Raw genomic sequence first — 18,214 nt, 5'->3', positions numbered from 1 at the left:
GTTATTTATTTCCCGTATAATAATGCAAATTTAGCAACCTGGGCCAATGTGTCAGTCTGTCAAGCCGGGCCCCCTCCCCCTGAACAAAAAGCACGTGACACTCAGCGGTGCTGGTCTGGGACGCACCCTGGTTCCTGGCATAGGAATGTGGAATTCCCACCACTGACTTAATGGTAGCCTATGGAGATGGACACCACCCGGTGCTGGGTGGGAAACACATTTTTATTCGACTTTAATTATTTAAGCCCCGAATTTACAAACAACGTTTCACGAGCGAGCAATTATCCTGCGCTCGATCCAATGTGCCCCCTGCCTCCTCCTTGCGTACCTCGCCCACTCACCTACCGGCCCAAAACGTCACAGTTAAACTCACAGATCCCCCCCCCACCGCTACGGCTGGTGAATTATTCACATGGACTGGTCGCGGTTTTCAGGAATAGAAAAAAACGATAGGAAAACGAAGCTGCGGACTTTGACCGCGTTGCATGCGAGAGCGAGAGAGGCAGTGTGAGAGGGAGAGTGAGAGAGAGCGAGAGGACACGCATTCTCTGGTTTCGTGGATAGAGCTGAGTCAGTCAGGAACATCGAGTGCCCGCCCGCACGTACCGATGATAACAGCGCTTACTGCTTAACTAATTGTCTGCAGACCATTTATTGAGGTAGTGCCGGGCAGTAATAATATCGGAGGTGGATCTCGCAAGAAAGAAGGTTAATTTGGCCGTTAGGGAGGACGCGGGTTCAGAGTTGGAGCCAACTATCGTGGCGCCTAGCAGAGCTGCCGACGAACAGCACCCGGCAAACTCGCTGGCTCAGCAGCAACCAGCCACAGAAGTGTGGTAATTGCGCTCGCCAACCTTGATTTTATAATCTGGGGCATTGGCACTATGTGCTTCGCGAGCCCCAATGCAAATGCGTGCAATTAATAATCACCGATCACCGTGAGAAGCAGTCATTGCCTATCCACTGGCGGCTCGACGAAGGCCTCCTCCCACGCCGTGTCGCTCGTGCGAGTTGTCGTGAGCTCACTTTGCCGCGCTGGTCGGCGAGGGCGGGTGAAGGGAGGCGCATCTTGTGAGCACGGCTGGCTACGTACGGTGGGAAGAAGTTCAACATATACACATGATAATGATGCCCTATTACCCAACCAAGCCTCACTGAGTCTCAAGACTTGTTTCCAGTAGGGTCCTGCATCAGGATATTTGGCCAATTCCATTAATCAGTGAGCATTCATGCAATTACCCCAAGCGAGCTTTTCTCTAGAGCCTTCAATTCTCCTCGAGTGTCTTGGCCACGTCTAAGGCAATGCCCCACTGAAGACGATTCCACGTGGATACGGCCTTTAATTTGGATTCACGGACCTTCTCAAGGCGATGGTATCTCAAGGCACGCCTGCTGCTGCTGCTGACATACGTTCAATTCCTAGTCACGTACTCTCCCCTGTGTGCCTACGTCACACAGCGATTTTGTCGCCCACCTCTGCAATTAGACATTTAAGGCAACATCGGCACGTGTCCCGAAATTTCAACGGAGTCGTCGAAACATCGGTTTTGTCTCCTTTGTTTGTGTCCCCTTTGGGATGGAGCTGCCTCCACTGTCGGGATATTAGGCACAGGCTCCCAGAGGCCGCGAGCTGCTTCTCAAGACAATCTCAACTTCACTTCGATGTGTTTCTTTATATTACGCTCTGTTCTCCCAGTGGGTTCCCCCCCCCTCCTCCCCTCCCCGGATTGTGTTATCGGCATCGTGCCGCGAAACAAACTCTCCGCGGAGGCAGCGCGTCCACCCCGTGTTCGACCGACAGCGGCCCGCCGAAGGAGATACCACGTAACGACTTGCTGAGATCGCTTAAAGTGGACCTCTTGTGGGCCCCCTCGGGACGCTGCACTTACCCGTTCTCTCTGCTGTCGAGATATTGTCGTCGCATGGCAGTCAGATACGTTTCTTTTTTTTATTCTCAGAGATGAAATGGTGTCAAATATAAGGATGGGTGGAGGTGGGGTGAGGTGGGGTGAGGTTTGCGTGCTGTCATTTGTAGCCTGAGCTGAGAAAAACTTGAGAATCCGGCGTAATCACGGGTGGCTGAACCCCAGATTTTAACCGAACATCTGAGCGGTATGGTCTGGGTGTTCTGACCCCTGTGCCAGCGGGCCGCCTCTAAACTGTAATTGCTAAGCCGCCACTACTGTGGCACGTGATTATAGAGAGCAGTGGTTGAGCTGGTGTGCGTGCGATTGAGTCCTGGTTGGGGATCCGGGTTGCACGCAGTGGCCAGCATAACTTCCCCACTTGCTGACAGAAGCTAGTTTTTAATTATTGTACAACAAGCGCCAGAAGTTACATAAACATGGCTTGGAAGAAGGGGAAATTTTCGGGGCCGCGAACCCTGCCCTTGGGACCAAGTGTGTTGCCATTTGGACTCCCTATCACGTCGGGGCATCTGTGGCTGGCAAGGGCACGGCGCTGCAAAGTTCGCGATTCAATGGGGAGACATCAAGCCGGCTGGCCCATCCATTGGTAGATATTAATAGGAGCTAACTAGACCCTTATTAGACTCAGGAGTCAACTATACTTTTACTGTTTGCTCCCCGGTGGTCATCTCGCAGTGGTGTTTAATTCGTTTTAGACTGTACAAGAGTTACCGTCCTTCAGACACATTTGAAGACTGATTTTTTACGTGATTACTTTTCCACCTTGCTTCGTACATTTGCGTCGAGTTCTACCGGCATAATAATTTTCAATGTCCTTTGTCGATCTACTACTGGATGATGATGATGATGATGAATCCCTCCCCACGCCTTGTCAGTCATTGGGATTGTTTGGCCATACGTCACCGCCGCTGGCCATTGCAGGTTGGTGAAGAGGGCAAAGGGCCGAGGACCTCCACACGTCGTTGCGCTCATCACTCGATGTTGGCCACGGATGGGAATCGAACTCGTGTCGCCGAGTTGGTAGGGCAGCGGGCTGCTGGATCACCCCTCCCGTTTGCTGTAGTCGCCGCGTTTTTAATGGATTTTTTTCTAATACTCGTTCACACCATTACACTTTAATTTGGCTGCAATTCAATTAATGCGCCGAGGCATTTGATTCAATCATCGGGCACAACAAAGAAACTAATTATTCATTATTAATAGCGATATTTTAATATCTCGAGTGGTCGTGTGTCGAGTGCGAGCGATTATTATGCGCATCGCTCATTGGACCTTCTGGAGAGGTGGGGGAGCGGGGTGGAATTTAGCCGGGACGACGATGCTGCTGCTGCTGATGATGCTGCTGATGATGCTGCTGACGTGTGTGTGGTTGCACCATCGGCTGAGCCCGTGCCACAATCGCACCACACTCCGCGACGCTGACCCCTGCCCGCCCGCCGGTGGTGCATGTGCCGTGCGGGTGGGGGCGGCGGGTGATTTTGTTGTTTGTTTTAAACACAGCTGCTGAACACGGCTACATAAAGGCCCAAAAACGCCAAGCGGCCAGCAACACACCGCACTTTTTTAATGTTTTAACAGATAGGGGAGTATCACCTTTCCTGAATTGAGCAAAGTTTATTTCGATATTAGTATTGCTTTAAGAACTTGAGAAATGAGACCATGGTGGGAGGGAATTCTAGAGTGGAGCGGCCCGAAGGAGGTTTCAGTTGGTTGTCATCTGTTTAACTGTAGACCAATCACGGGCATATTCATTTAGCCAGCCATGGTCTGTCCACTGCTGGCTGAAAACCTACCCAAACCATCATCGTCACGAGACATGGTCTGTTCACCACTGCTGGATGAAGGCCTGCTCATGCCTCGATTATCACGAGCCATGATCTGTCCACTGCTGGATGGGGACCTACCCACGCCACCATCAGCAATGCGGTCCGCGTCACTCATGGTCCTGTGAAGACACAATCCATTTCACTCCCGCACGTGAACTCGTCTCATTGCTCTATCTCTTCAGTGGTGTTCCTCTTGGGCGCGTTCTGTCCTTTGATGCTACCGTTCTCCCACCACTCCCGTACCTCGGCTATCGCCCCTTCTTAGCGTGTTGCCAAAGTCCACTAATCTTTATGAAAAAACCAAAAAATCCTGGAAGTGTACAGAAACGACGGAGGGTCACGATTATTTTTTTTTCAGCTATATTATAAATACACTTACGAGTTTATGGGATTTGGATTTACATATTTAATACCCTTACATCACTTTTCTATTCCGCATGTTGATTCACGCCAATTGCTTTCAGCAGAGCCCGCATCTATTTTACTCACGGGATGATGCGGAGGAGCATCAATCGTCTGAGTGTGGCGGTCAATCACATCAATGGCTCTCAACGCTTTTTGTTTTTGGGGGGGGGGGGCCCATCGCCCAGGTTATGGAGCTCCTAACAAACGCCTGCAGATTTCGCACAATCTATGGCGCGAGGCATCAATCTTCCACGTGCTTGGTTTTTTTTACAGTCATATTATTATTATGGGGGAAAGTGTGTGAGGAGTGGTGGTGGTGGGGGTCGCGTGGGGCTGGGGGGCTAGTCGGGGAGTGGGGGGCTTAGGGGGGGGGGGATACATGCATCTTCATGCGGGTCCCGCGGTGTTAATTTGTTCAACGCGATCTTTCTAATAATTAACATCGCGGCAGGAGTCAGGGTCCAGGAGACGAGTGAGTGGGAAGTAGGAGGGTTCAAGCTTGCGGGACCCGCTGTGCTTGTGGCTTGTTTTTTTCTTCCTGCACAATGCGCTTTCATAAAATAAAATATCCTTGCTGGCTGCGAGCACGAAACGGTGTCTCTCTCTCTGTGTAGATGATTTTTGGTATGAAGCCTCGGGTCCCGATTAGAGGATCACAGCTCAACATGCATATTTAATGCATTTTCATGGCTGTCCTTTGTTTATTTATATATGTGCACTCACAAAGACAAAGATCCCCCGTACAGCCTTAAAATATTGTTTAGGCAGACGCTGTTAGCGAACACCTTTGAAGGCCGGCATGGCACACGAGGAGGTGGATGGCCAGCACCACGTCTGGCAACGTTGTCTCCTCCAGTGCTAACACATCGAACTGGGTACTCGTTTGAGGCTGACTTAACCTAGAGGAAGCCCAGGATTGGTTCACATAATTGTCACTGGTGTTCGCCATGAGCGGGAATCGAACTCGAGTAGTCACCACTCCCCACACACATAAAGACCCCCCCCCCCCGTATTTCCTTTTTATAACAGACTGTTGGGGCAAGCGCTGTTAGCGAGCACAGGCACACACTCACGCACACGCAGACACACGCAGGCACACTCCCTTTTTTTTCACGACACTCTGCAATAATGGTACCGGTAGCTGGCGGTGCGAGTCGTAATGCCATTAAAATAGCGGCCGCTCACGAGGGCGAGGGTGCCCTTGGGAGGCTCTGGCTGGAGGGTCCCCCTCTCGGGGTGGTGGAGGAGGGAGAGGGCGTTGGTGGTGGGGACTCCGGGCCAAGGCCCCTGTTTTATGACCAGCCCCCCCCCATCCAATTATACCAACGGCCCCGAATGCTCATTCGTGCGTACACACATGGGCGTGCATATACACCTGGACGCGCTTGAACGCTCACACACACACTACCTATACGCACATGAACACCACTCCACTGACGAACACATACCTACACGCCCTTACACTCACCTGCACACCTACACTCGCTTGCACGCGCATGCACCCACCAATATACACGTGACTTTCCCTGCACACACGAACACTCACCTGCACTCACCTACACACACGTGCATTCACCTAGACTCACCTGCACGCACCTACACACACGTACATTCATCTACACTCACCTGCACGCACCTACATACAGGTGCGTTCACCTGCACACACGAACACTCCCATGCATGCACCTGCACAGCCATTGAGTGTGTTCATTAAAAATGAATGCGTACAAAAACCATAATCCCTGTCGTGTAATTGTGCCAGCAGGCACTCCGGTTACGAGCGCTGTGACTAGCATTAAGGGGTAGGGTATGAATTAGAGTCTGGGTCTATGTTAATGGGTCAGAGCCAGAGTGTTTGAGCTCACCGCAAGTAACGCAGCCACTGGGTGAGTGATAGATTACTTCACCTTAAAGGTTATGCCGGGAGGAAAGTGTTATTCAGAAGCTCCGAGACAGAACGAGTTTGTGTTGAAACACAAGCTTCTTGAAAAGCGAAGCCCTGATGAGTCTTGGACGATTGCCGCAAGCAAGACGTGGATCGTGCGACATTGTATCCACGACGCGATCGTTCTCAGACTCTCCGTCTTGCCGTCTCTCCATCCTCTTCCTCCTCATACCTTATCACACCTCGTCCATCCTCTCTCGGCGATCGTTGAAACAATGGAAAAGCTCTCTGTTGTTCTCTCTTCGCCGTCTCCATCAGCTTCAAACCAATCTCTTCAGAGCGATTCATTCCTGCCATCTCATCACACTTCGTCCCAACCCCCCACTCTCTCTCTATGCATCGACCCCCCCCTCTTCTCTCTCTGCACTGCCCCCCGCCCCCTACTCCACTCCCCCACCAATGTTCTCGGCTCGTCCCGGGCTGGCCCGGTTCTCTCTCACTGGGGACATCACCAAATAGAGGCAGGATCGTGGCGGCGCGGGATCCGGAATGCGCCTTATCTCCAGAGAGTGGCACCACGTGACGGGTCACACGCCGCACACGTTATATTTACTCTGCCAGGTGTAGGGGCGGGAGACCGGGGAGCCCGTGCCCCTGTCTCTTCAATGGGGGGGGGGTAGGGGGCGAGAAGGGAGGGGAATGGGGGAGCTGGAAGGTCATAGTGAGCCTGAGGTAGGGGAGGGTGAATGGTGGGGGGAGGAGGGGTGGGTGGGGTATCAGTCCATGACAAGGGCAGATATAGTCAGCAATGCTTCGGTGGAGTCACTCGGTTTATGTAATTTAGATTCGTATAATATTATATAAGTGTGAGCGTGGTGGGTTTTTTTTTCCAGAAGTGACTTTCAGCGCAAAAGGGCGAACGTTTTATTATGCCGGTGCGAATCTGGTCGAGTGGGAGGGGGGGACTAAAATTCCGCGGTGTTTATCTTAATTGTTACAGCTAATAAAACGAATAAAACGCGTCTTTATGAATGTAATTGCTATTACGCATCGGCTCATATCGTTCTTAGCAGTTGGTTGTAAGTTTGACGGTTGGAGCGCGCGGGTCGACTGGCAGAGGCGGCGCGCGGGGGTCCGCTGCCGTTCCGCTCGCTGCACGCCGCGTGACGTCACGGAAAGCTCCGCCTCCAGTTTCCACTTTGGCCAGCGGTGAGCCCGCGCGCCTAAGGTGGAGCGGCGCCTTGGCGGAGGCAAGGGTTGGTGGGTCACGCAGGAGGTTTGTGAAACTCCCAAAATCCGCTGTGCTGCGAGCTGGCGTGCAAGATGGTAGCACAGCAAGAGGGATCGTGAGCGAACGTCTTGAGCAGAGCTGACCTTTGAGCGTTGTGTCCCTACGAATTATCATCACCATCATCACCATCGTCACACATGGTCAATCCACTGCTGGATGAAGCCACCCGCCCCCCTCACCCTCTCCAAGCCACCGCCACCTCTCACGATACTGCAATGTAATAAATAATCCACCTATCCCCTGCACACGAACTGATTTCATCACTCTATCTCCCCGGCGGTCATAGCACTCAATTCCTTTCTGCGGGTTCTCCAGTTTGAGCAGCAAAATAAATGCCATGGATCTGGCCCAAAGTGACCGTGCAGGTCCCTCCCTAAAGAGAGGCTTGACTCTCTGTAGGTTCTAGAAAAAGGGGGTGTTCCTGACAGGACCTTCCGAACGGTCTGCATGCTGATGCGGGGCGTGGAGTTTGGTTTGCGGGGTGTGGTTTGTGTGGTGGTGGAGAGTGAAATTTGGAATGTGGAGCGCGGTGTACATAGCGGCGGGGTGTGAAGCGTGCAATGTGGTGGTGAGAGGTGTGGAGTTGAGGGCAGGATAGGAGCTGTGTCTTGTGCGGCGTGTGGAGTGGGACGCATGGCAGGAGATGTTTCAGGTGGGATGCATTTTGCGTGGCGCAGGGTCTTGGACGAACGATGTGGAATGTGGGATGTGAAATGTGGGATTGTGAGTTACGGTATGTGGCGGGGGGGGGGGCAGATATGTGGGGTGAGATGACGCAGGGTGCAGAGCGAGAGATACGGGAGACGCTAATCAGAGCCATCGTGGAGATGCCCCGAGTAGAGCAGATTGTCTGTATCGACGGCTCTCCTCCTTGCCATGCAAATCTCTCCAGCCCCTTTCTTCCCTTCGTTACGGATTTCCCTCTCTCTCTGTGTGTGTGCTTTAAACTCCGGATTGCCGATCAATGCCGCTACATTTTCACCGGAGCCACCGCTGCTCTGCGCGTGGTCTACGCGGCCCGGCTGTTCCCCTGGGTGATAAAGAGTTGCTTAATGCTGTGCGGGTGGAGGGAGCGAGGGAGGTGCGGGAGGGGGGATTGGCAGTTGCTGCTTGCCCTCCTTGCATGAAAAACGCTTCGCGTGTACGTTTATTTATTTGTCAGATTGCTTTTCTTTCCCTCTGCTCGCCTGCTCCTCGTGCACTCTCTCTGCCAATGATCATATTGACAATGGACGCAGCAGAGGTGGTTGTTCAGTTTCGTCGTTGTTCAGTTTGCACAATTGGCCTGGGAGGTCACGCGGTGCCGTTTAATGACGCCACACTCGCCGTGCCCCCCCCCCCACCCCCTGAGAAGCGGAGCAACGATTCTCATCACCCGTGAACGCATCGCCGGGTCTCCAAGACTTTATATTTCGCTGCAAATTGGGGTGTTTGTCCCATTCCATTGACGAGGGTTTTGTGTCCGAGCGCGAGGAACCCGGGAGAGCGCTTCAGCGTCGCGCTGTGTACGAGGGGGGGGGGTAACACTCGGCGCTGACGCCTCGCGGGCATCTGCACCTTGCGGCTCTCCTCTTGTGCAGGCAGATCGCTGTGTGTGTGTGTACGTGTGTGTGTGTGTACGTGTGTGTGTGTGTGTGTACGTGTTTGTGTGTGTGTTTGTGTGTGTTGACGTTCAACTTCTTTCGGCACCCGACGTAGCCAAGCGCTACGTACGCTGCCGAGTTGCATTTACCATCAGCCATGGTCATTCCACTGATGGATGAAATGCAATGCTTCGTTAAAGAGCTCTCGTATCTCAGTGCAGCGTTACCCCTGTTCTTTCTTAAACAGTTTCACTACAGTGATGCCACTAGAGCGCTCCTTGAGAACGATTTAAATGAATTAACTAAGCTTCATCCTTGTGTCAGACACGGACTAGTAATGTACTAACCCATGTTCCTATGCTTTATTTGTTATTTTCATAATGTATTCCATCTTTCAATTTAAAGCTTTCGTGACTGCAGGGATTCATCTTCTTGGTTCTTTCGGTGAAGTCACGTAGAAGGGAAATAATAAAATAATAAAAATAAAACATAATAAAATACAATTATCACGACGTTTCGGCCACAACACGGAGGACGGCTGCTTGCGTTGTGGCCGAAACGTCGTGAGAATAATATTTAATTATGTTTAATTTTTTATTATTTTATTATTTCCCTTCTACATGACTTTACCGAAAGAACCAATAAATGTATTCCATCTTCTCGATCAGTGTTTGTGTTTTGGAACGGCAGGCAATGAATGTTACCTGGTTGCAGGGATTTTGAAAGTCATCCAACTCGGCAAACGAAGAGCAACTTTCACGATGTGCCCAGGCGCGCTCGTTCAAGATGACAGCAGCTGTTTACTTTTGGGGCGATGTCGTTCACTAATAATATTATTATAAAGTCACACATTCCTCCCCTGGCACACGTCCCTCATTACACGGGGGTATGAGTCTGACACCAAAAACAAGAGCAGCTGAGCTGGAAGTGAAAAAAGAGCTAAACTGGAAAAAATTCGAGCTGCTTGTTTCTGGATAAATATACAAAGAGGACCGATGTCACGACACTTTTGTTCTCATCGCGGTTGCTGAGCACAGCTGCAAAGGCCTAAGACGCCAAGCGGCCAGCGACAAAAAAGCACGGTTAAAATTGTACTAGATGTGGGTTTAGTACGCTTCTTGCATTGAACGAGGTTATTGTCATCGTCGTCATCATCATGGGAACAATGGGAGGAATTCCAAAGTGGAGCAGCGCGAAGTTGCCACGCTTTCAACCGCAGTTCCGAACCCGGACAAATGTCTCAATCAGCACTGGAGTCGCCCATTATGCAGCACCGTCGCAGTCCCCTGCGAGGAAAGTTCAGCCAAACAACACCGGCACCAGATCTCAGCACGAATCAATTCCTGCCGCCCGGACAGAGACACCCCATTCCCGGACCGCCCGGGGTCAAACCCGGACAGGTTGGCAACCCCTAGAGCAGGGGTCGGCAACCAAAATAACAAGAAGAGCCATTTCTTTCCAATTCGGTACAAAATTCAGTATTTCAAGAGCCGCAATGCATCTGAGTACATACTGTACATACGTACATATTGTCAAGAAGCAGCCCGTAAAGAGCCGCATGCGGCTCCGGAGCCGTAGGTTGCCGACCCCTGCCCTAGAGGGAAGGAGCGTGAAGGCAAGTGGCTGTATGTGGCCTGCGGTGTGGTGGGCCGAACGCGGTTACGGATGAGACAAAACGGTCCGAGTGTGGGGGATGCTGTTTGGGGGATTCGTCGGCCGCCAGTCTTCCCGCTGAGACGCAGAGCAAACACGGCCGTGTCACTTGACTCGTTGCGTGCCACAGCGGCAACATCAACAAAAAGAATCAACGTCTCCCCCCCCCCGCCGCTCGAGGGGCCTGGCAACAAGAGAGGCTGCTACTGTTGGCGCCATGGCGACGGAAACTCAAACCGTTGCCAGTCAATGACGGTCGCAATCCACCACCTCCCCCGACCTGCAACCGCAAACCCCCGCACAGACATCCGGTGCGGCGGGTCGTGTGGCGGAACACCACAGCCACCCACCACCCCCCCAGCCCCCACCACGACGCGGAGCTCAGCGTGGGGTCGTTCACGTGGTTTGAGTTCCACATGGGCGCTGTCAGTCCCCACGCCGTCACAGCGGGGGACTTTCACATCGGCGCCTTCACTTGAGCTTGGTTTGGGCACCAACAGCAGCAGGTTCTGTCCTCATCGAAGGGTCAGGGGGGACATCCCCTGACCCCACCCACCCCAGTAATAGCGATGAGCAAAGCGGAATAGGTGCACGTGATATCATCATTACCATCAGCAGCAGCAGCCATGGTCTATGCGGTACTGGATGGAGGTCTCCCCAAGCCGTCGCCATCTCTCACGGTTCTGTGATGCAATGATCCAACGAGCCCCCCCCCCTCCTTCCGCCCACAAGCGAAATTATTCCATCGCTCCATCTCCGCGCGCAGGATCGTCCGCTCCTTCGGTCGCCACTCCGTCACGAGTCAATCTTTACCACGGGCCATTGTCATGTCCAAGCTCCGTGATCTCCTCCCAACAACCAATACGATGCCACTTCATACATTCTCTCACTACACGGGGATAGAGGGGTGGAGGGTCCTCCTCCCCCCGTCTCTTCAGTTGTGATTCCCAGCTTGCACCTCGCTTCTTCCCCGTGCGTCTTTGCTCATTGGTCAACTCACGTCTACATTTCCTTGTCAGTGTCCGTGTGTCTGATCCGCCTGTCGCAGCGGAAAATATACAAAGACAAATACAAAGACCCCCCGTATAGCCTTAACAGACTGTAGGGGCAAGTGCTGTTAGCGAGTACTTATAAATGCCGGCACGGCACACGCAGGGGTGGGGTGGCCAACAACACGCCCGGCCGCCTTTTTATCCCCAGTGACGATGTGTACCCATCGGACCAGGTACTCATTGGAGGCTGAGTCGACCTAGGGGATGCCCAGGACCGGTTCAGATAATCGTCACCGGTGTTGGCCGTGAGCAGGAATCGAACCCGTGTCGCCAGGATCGTAGCGCAGCGCGCTAACCGCTACACTACCGCTCCCCACACACACGCACACAAACATTCACACGCACACACACGCAGACATGTGCTCGCGGACGCGCGCACGCGTGGGCGATTGTAAACGAGCGAGCGGCAACTAGCCGACAGGCTAATGTGTCAAGAGGCGTTGATTTCTCTCAATAAATAAAAAGGCGTCGACTTTTTTTTCGTAACTCTCAAGTTCATCAAAGGTGTCGCAATTGATCTCGTTTCTGGTTAGAAAGGCGGCTTAACTCGCCTCTATTTGCACAAGGCACAAGTCTGAGCGCAGGTCTCAATTGATGTGTAAACAGCAGTGAAGAACAGCGCGCTGTGTCCATATTGTATTTACACACAAAGAGAGAGGGGAGAGGGTGGGGGGAGATCTGTGTATGTATAGAGGCAGAGCGAGGTCACGTCTCCACGCGGGATATCTTTGTATTGACCAGGTTTGTTGTTGTTATTCTGATGTTTGCAAGCGACCAATGTAACCTCGAAGAATGATGAATGAACGTGGTGAACGTAAGTTCTATGAATGAGTGAATCCGATTAACCGACGTGTAATGAATTCTGAGTTAAATATATCATTATTTCACATTTATTTAATATAATTAATGAATAAAAAAACATGTTTTTTTTAATAAATTTATTTAATTCATTTAATGAATAATATAATGGGACACAGAGAAAAACAAATGAAAAATGTCGTACTCGAATAATATATGTGGGTTTACTCTCCAACACACTAGTTTATTTAACTCGTAACTAATTTGCATGCTTTATTTACCCTTACTAATTGGATGTGTCGGGTGGTGGCGGGTTTCACGGCAACATTTATATTTCTAACCCAAAACCCCCTCTATTATGGACAAATACAAAGGTCTCCCGTATAGCCTTAACAGGGAGCAACAGACACACAGACACAGAGAGACGCATGAATGGAATTACCAAAACATCGCGACACAGAAGAAACCTCCTGAAACATAATCTTGAGACTCAGCCTTTCCTGGACAAATGAGGGACATTATTACCGTTGTCATTTTGGAGATAAACGCAAATGTTTCTTTGAGCCCCCATCACGTCAGTGCGACGGGAGGGGTTGGGGGGTGGGGGAATTGCTGTGCCCGTGTTTTGCCAAAGTCTTCCCGTTCCCTAGAGAGACGAGGATGAGGAGGTAGCCATGGAGAGAGGGGGTTGGAGAAAGGCGCCGAGAGCGGCAGAATGAGAGAGTCTCTGGCGCGCACTCCCTCGGTGAGCGCAATATCGAGCGGTGCGCGCGACCCGCGCCACTTAAATCCGAGCTCGGTGAAGGGGGCCGGGGTGGGTGGGAGGTGGGGGGGGGAGTGCCGGGGGGGGGGGTGCGGGGGATCTCCTCTCCTATTAGAGTGACAGTTGTGCACAGGTGCACACAGGTAGCCGTTGAAACACGCACACACCCAGACAAATATCCCCCCGATCGCCTTCATAGGCTGTTGGGGTTGGGTGACCAGCAACACGCCGGGCCGCCTTTGTTTCCCGAGTGGTGATGTTTATATATTGCACCGATTAAACAATTATTCATTCGAGGCTGAGTTTACCTAGAGGGGAGGTTCCCGGACGGATTCAGCGGGAATCGAACTCGGTTTCATAGCGCCATGGGCTAACCACTGCACTACCGCTCCCCACACACACACACATGCACCAACACGCACTGCAAAGACACGCGCGCGGGTGGGTCCGGCCGAGACGCGGCACCGTGCGGCCTGGCGGGGCACCCCGCGTGCCCCTGCCGAGGCAGATCGACGTTCCCCCTCCGTGTCCCTTCGACACCCCTAACTACCTCCCTCTCAATGCCACCCTACCCCCAGTCACCCCCTACAGATATCCCCCACCACCCCCTCCCTGTATCCCCTCCACCCCATTTCTGTATCTCCCACTCCCGAAGCTGAGCTACGTAGGCGTGTGGGGAGGGTTGCATCAGGTCAATAGCGTGGCGTGGATGGCATGAGCGCTGATGCAATGAATGGAATTGGGCCCACTCTCGCCCGTCCACATGGGGCCTCCTATCCAATTGCTCCCCGCCTTCGTAGCCCAGCGCTTGAGCCCCTCGGGCACGTGGCCATCGGTGCAGTTGCACCGCCTGCACCGCTACTCGATGGCTTTCCCGCTGACGTAGCTGCCCTGCTTCCCCCATGCGTCGCGCGTATCACTGGGCACGTTGTGGCAGCAGGCGACAGCAGACTGTGGCGAAATCTCTGCCGATGCGCAGGTGAGTGAAGGCTCATCACGCGTGGCTTTCAGCGACCTCCTTGGGTTTCACTGGAGCTGACGGAGTAAGGGGGGGGGTGACGATGCACAGACGGGTGGGCGAGGGGGTCTGCTGTGGGAGGGGTGGGCGAGTGATGAAGTGGGTAGTTGTCGCGTCTCCCCGTATCGCTTCCTTGCACCTCGCCATGCACCCACGGAGAGAGATGGCTGGCAAGTGGGGTGGGCCTTGCGTTGCGTGGGGATTTGAGCCTCGGATGGTTGTGACGATGAGGCTGGAGGAAGTCTGTTGGGGGGGGGGGGGCGCTGGGGGGTGACGACGCGGAGGCCCTGCCAGGTCATCTCACTCGCCGCCTCCTCAGCAGAACGTCACAGCTGTGTTTACGCTTGGGAGCATGCTCTGAACAAGTGTCCATTTGTACAAGAACATGGCGGGGAGTGGAACGAATCTAAACAGGGACAGACGCCGCCCGACACGTGAGCTTAACACACGCGTGGGGACGGACAAGAAGACGATTTTTGAACTGGGTGCGTGGGGAAGTGGTGGGGGATCAGCAGTGAAGTTTGAGAAACGGGACCGGGCGATCGAATGATCAATATCCATTCTCGGTGAGGCCAGCGCAGTGAGGCGCGCGGCGCTGGCGAGCGCTTCGTGATCTCACCGATGTCCGAACGAACGTGGCCGATCTCGACAAGCGCGCGCGCCAATGTCCGCGACTCAGCCGGGACACGCGTGCCGCTATTCAAGCCGCGCCCGCGCGGCCACAGGACGAGACTGAGCTCACGAGGGGCGACGAATCGTGGGGGCCAATTTCCTCGCGCGCACCGAGGCCGAGGCCGCTACAGACGAGCGGCGATCGGCGACCCGCGCCGGTTGCCGTTGTGGGCAGCGTCGCTGTGGGCAGCGTCGTTGTGGGCAGCGTCGTTGTGGGCAGCGTCGTTGTGGGCAGCGTCGTTGTGGGCAGCGTCGTTGTGGGCAGCGTCGTTGTGGGCAGCGTCGTTGTGGGCAGCGTCGCCGGACACGGGGGGCGGGGGGCTCTGTGCACGCGCCGCATTCATTATTACCCCACCGATAATGACCGCGAAATCATTTAAAGCTGGTTAATGTTTTAGGAAACGAATGATGGGTACACAAATATATATTTATTTCCCTCACCCATCCTCCAACCCCCTCCTCTGCGGGCAAGCGAGAGCTTGTCCGGCGTTCAGGGTGTGCACAATGACTTTTCTGTGCGGGTCCTTTCCTTGTACAAAGAAGATTAATAGGGGCACGGGGATGGGACGGATTGATGCATAGGCCCTGGCCAAGCGGCTCGCTTGTGAACCACGGCGCAGGGTAATGGCACTGAAATCAATGCCAGCGCGGGCGGGCAGTTTGTGACAATCACTCGGCCTCCCCGAAGCACATTTTGACACGAGCCATTTTGGCGTCTCCAGGAGTCGGAAGGCTGTTATTGCAGCACACGCGGCACGGTTTCCTTGACGTTATTGCGATCGTTCTTAGTCGCTTGCGCATTACAATACCACGAGAAAGCTGGTAAAGCACAGTGCTGCGGGCAATCTTTGGTTGCGGGCGAGCCTAAGACGAAAACGGCTAAAGCCACCGACAGCCGAGCGTGGGACCAGGGACGATGGACCCCCAGCAGATGTGTCCCCTTCAAGAGAGAAACAATGAAACGATCCGAGAGCAGCTGCCTTCCCGCACATCCCAGGAGTGTTACTACCGCAGCGAGGCGAGAGTCAGCGCTTGTGAACTCTCTCCACTGCTGAATTCCCCGCGACGGCGGGGACAGTCGATCCAGCTGTCGGGCGGCGCGAGGCGCGGTCCTTACCCTCGCGACACTTGCCAATGTTCCTCGACGCCACGCTCTCTACGCTTCTTCGTACAGACGCGCTTTTTCTTTTGAGTGTCGATCAACGGTGAGCGTTTGGCCCTGCCAACGCTCACCACCGAGTATTGTAGCCTCGTACTTTAGAGACCTCATTGCTCCCCAAAAACCTCCCTCACCGCCCCCCCCTCCCCCTCCAACACACAAACACAGACGCAGCAGGGCCCCCCAGGGAGCCACCTGTCAGTGGAGTAGGCTCAGCTGTTGGGCTCTCCGTGACAAACTCCACCTTCTCTGGCGACACTCACTCTCTCTCTCACTCCCCTTAAGCTTTCTCATCTTGCTCGTTGGCAGCTCCCACTACCGAAGACACTCGTCCCGTCATCGGCTGCGGCGGTGCGTTCTCAACCAGCCGCGTCCCACGCCGACCACGGTTGGAATCGCCAATTTTTATATCCAAATTCCACGCATGCCTTTGACCAGAAAAGTTGACTACCTGCTTAAACCAGTGTTCATCCCCCCCCATCCCAATCTATGCCCCCTCCCCTTGGCCGACTCCTCCTCCATTCTCTCCCACAACATCATAAATTGTTTGCAAGTGAGGCAGATGGCTGAATCGGCAGAGTTGAGGATTTTAACGCGTGGGGTTAACGCGTGGGGTTAACGCGTAAGGTTCAACAGCTGCGTTTATTTCAAGTGCGGTTTTCCGGGTTGGCTCCAGTGCTGAACATTTCTCGCCCGCAGCAGCAGCAGCAGCACCACGCGCCCTGCGCTGCTGCTGCAGGCATCTTTGGGGGTTGGGAGTCCGAGTTGGCGTAAGAGCCAGAGCCGTGCGATGGGATCGCTACCGTCTGTGGGGTGCGTGGTGATGCAACAAAGACACGGGCAGCCAATGGGGCGCTTTGTGTAATTATCCCTCATCGAACTGGTTCTCCCGTCGAGGTTCCCCTCCTCGCAGCCGCTGTGAATTCTTTGCCTCTCACAGTGACACGGATGGCTGTGTCATCGTGAGTCTCCGACATACGTCAAGGGGCCGCGGCTCGGTGGGTTACCGCGGTCGTGGCTGCGTGGCAGCTTCCCTGTGCGCGGGCGGTGTTGTGGGTTGTTTCCCGCGGCTGTTCTGCGTGATGTCGGACATTTTGCGCCGCCACCTCCCCTCCACCAAGAAGCTTCCTGCAGAGAGGAACGTCGGACATCACACCAGGAAGAGAAAAAAATACACACCGGGGAGGAACAATTTGTGCGTGTGAATTCTCCGAGGCTTTGTCTCGCGCTGCATTCGCCGTGGCACGATTTCACTCTGGCCACTTTGCCGAGTCTCTCTCGCGTCCCGATGTTCATTCCTCTTGGTTCCCCGTGCTCAGTCTCACCGACGTGGATTGTGTCTGCTGCCGCCAGTGTTGTGACCGGGGGGGGCAGGAATCCCGTTTCCAAGGCCCTCAGTGACATTGTCCATTCCCAATGTCAGTGCGCCCATAGAAACCCCTTCTGTGTTCTTGCGTGCGTCCTTCAAATTAAAATCACCTCGGCGCCTAGCCTGGGACCCTCAATGAAGTCCTTCTCACAGAAAAACAACAATAAAAAAAATCCACCGTAATTAATCTGTCATCGTAAACCGGGATTAATTTTCTTTTTTTTTTGCTTCGGCACAAAACACAAGACGTAAAAAAATAGACAGCGGCGGGGGGTGGGGGGCAACTTTAGCTCAGTGGACTTTGTAATGAAGTCGCGTTAGGGCCGCTGACGAGTTCAGGTTTGGGCCGCATCTCTCTGGTCCCAGAGCCACAACTCTACCCGAAACCACCGCGATCCGCCCGCACGCCCGCCCGCCAGCCCCCCCCATCCCCCCCCCCATCCCCCCCCCCCATCCCCCCCCCCCATCCCCCCCCCCATCCCCCCCCCCATCCCCCCCACCCCCATCTCCCACCATCCCCCCCATCCCTCCAACTCCACGCCCGCACCTTGGTACAGATGATCTGTGCAGAACGCGCCGCGTCGAGCGGGTTACAGTTTAATGCGATCGGACTCTGATATAGGCAGGGACAGGCAAGGACTGTAAGGGAGGGAGTTGTGGTCTGTCCGCGTGGGTGGGTGGGAGGAAGGGAGCGAGAGAGAGAGCGGGCTCTGCGGGCGGGGGGGAGGCGGTGGGGGGTGGTAGGGCAACGTGCCGAGGGGGTGTTTCTTAATGGTGCGTTAAAGGGTGGGGAGGGTAGAGGAGGACTGTGG

General features: G+C 54.0%; 1 protein-coding gene and 1 long non-coding RNA gene across 2 annotated transcripts in view; one reads left to right on the top strand and one right to left on the bottom strand.

Moving 5' to 3' along the window:
- LOC144935025 (peroxisome proliferator-activated receptor gamma coactivator 1-alpha-like) overlaps nucleotides 1–18,214 on the top strand; it is a 133,210-nt gene that overhangs the window by 75,118 nt on the left and 39,878 nt on the right. The window lies entirely within an intron of this gene.
- On the bottom strand, nucleotides 1,011–18,078 carry LOC144934921 (uncharacterized). The gene is made up of 3 exons (XR_013637227.1): nucleotides 17,950–18,078; nucleotides 17,041–17,161; nucleotides 1,011–1,085 (listed from the first exon to the last, which is right to left on the bottom strand). It is a non-coding gene; the product is annotated as an uncharacterized LOC144934921 (long non-coding RNA).

The sequence above is a fragment of the Lampetra fluviatilis genome, chromosome 12, assembly GCF_964198595.1.
Source record: "Lampetra fluviatilis chromosome 12, kcLamFluv1.1, whole genome shotgun sequence".
Taxonomy (NCBI): domain Eukaryota; kingdom Metazoa; phylum Chordata; class Hyperoartia; order Petromyzontiformes; family Petromyzontidae; genus Lampetra; species Lampetra fluviatilis.
This window is presented reverse-complemented; position numbering and strand designations above follow the sequence as displayed.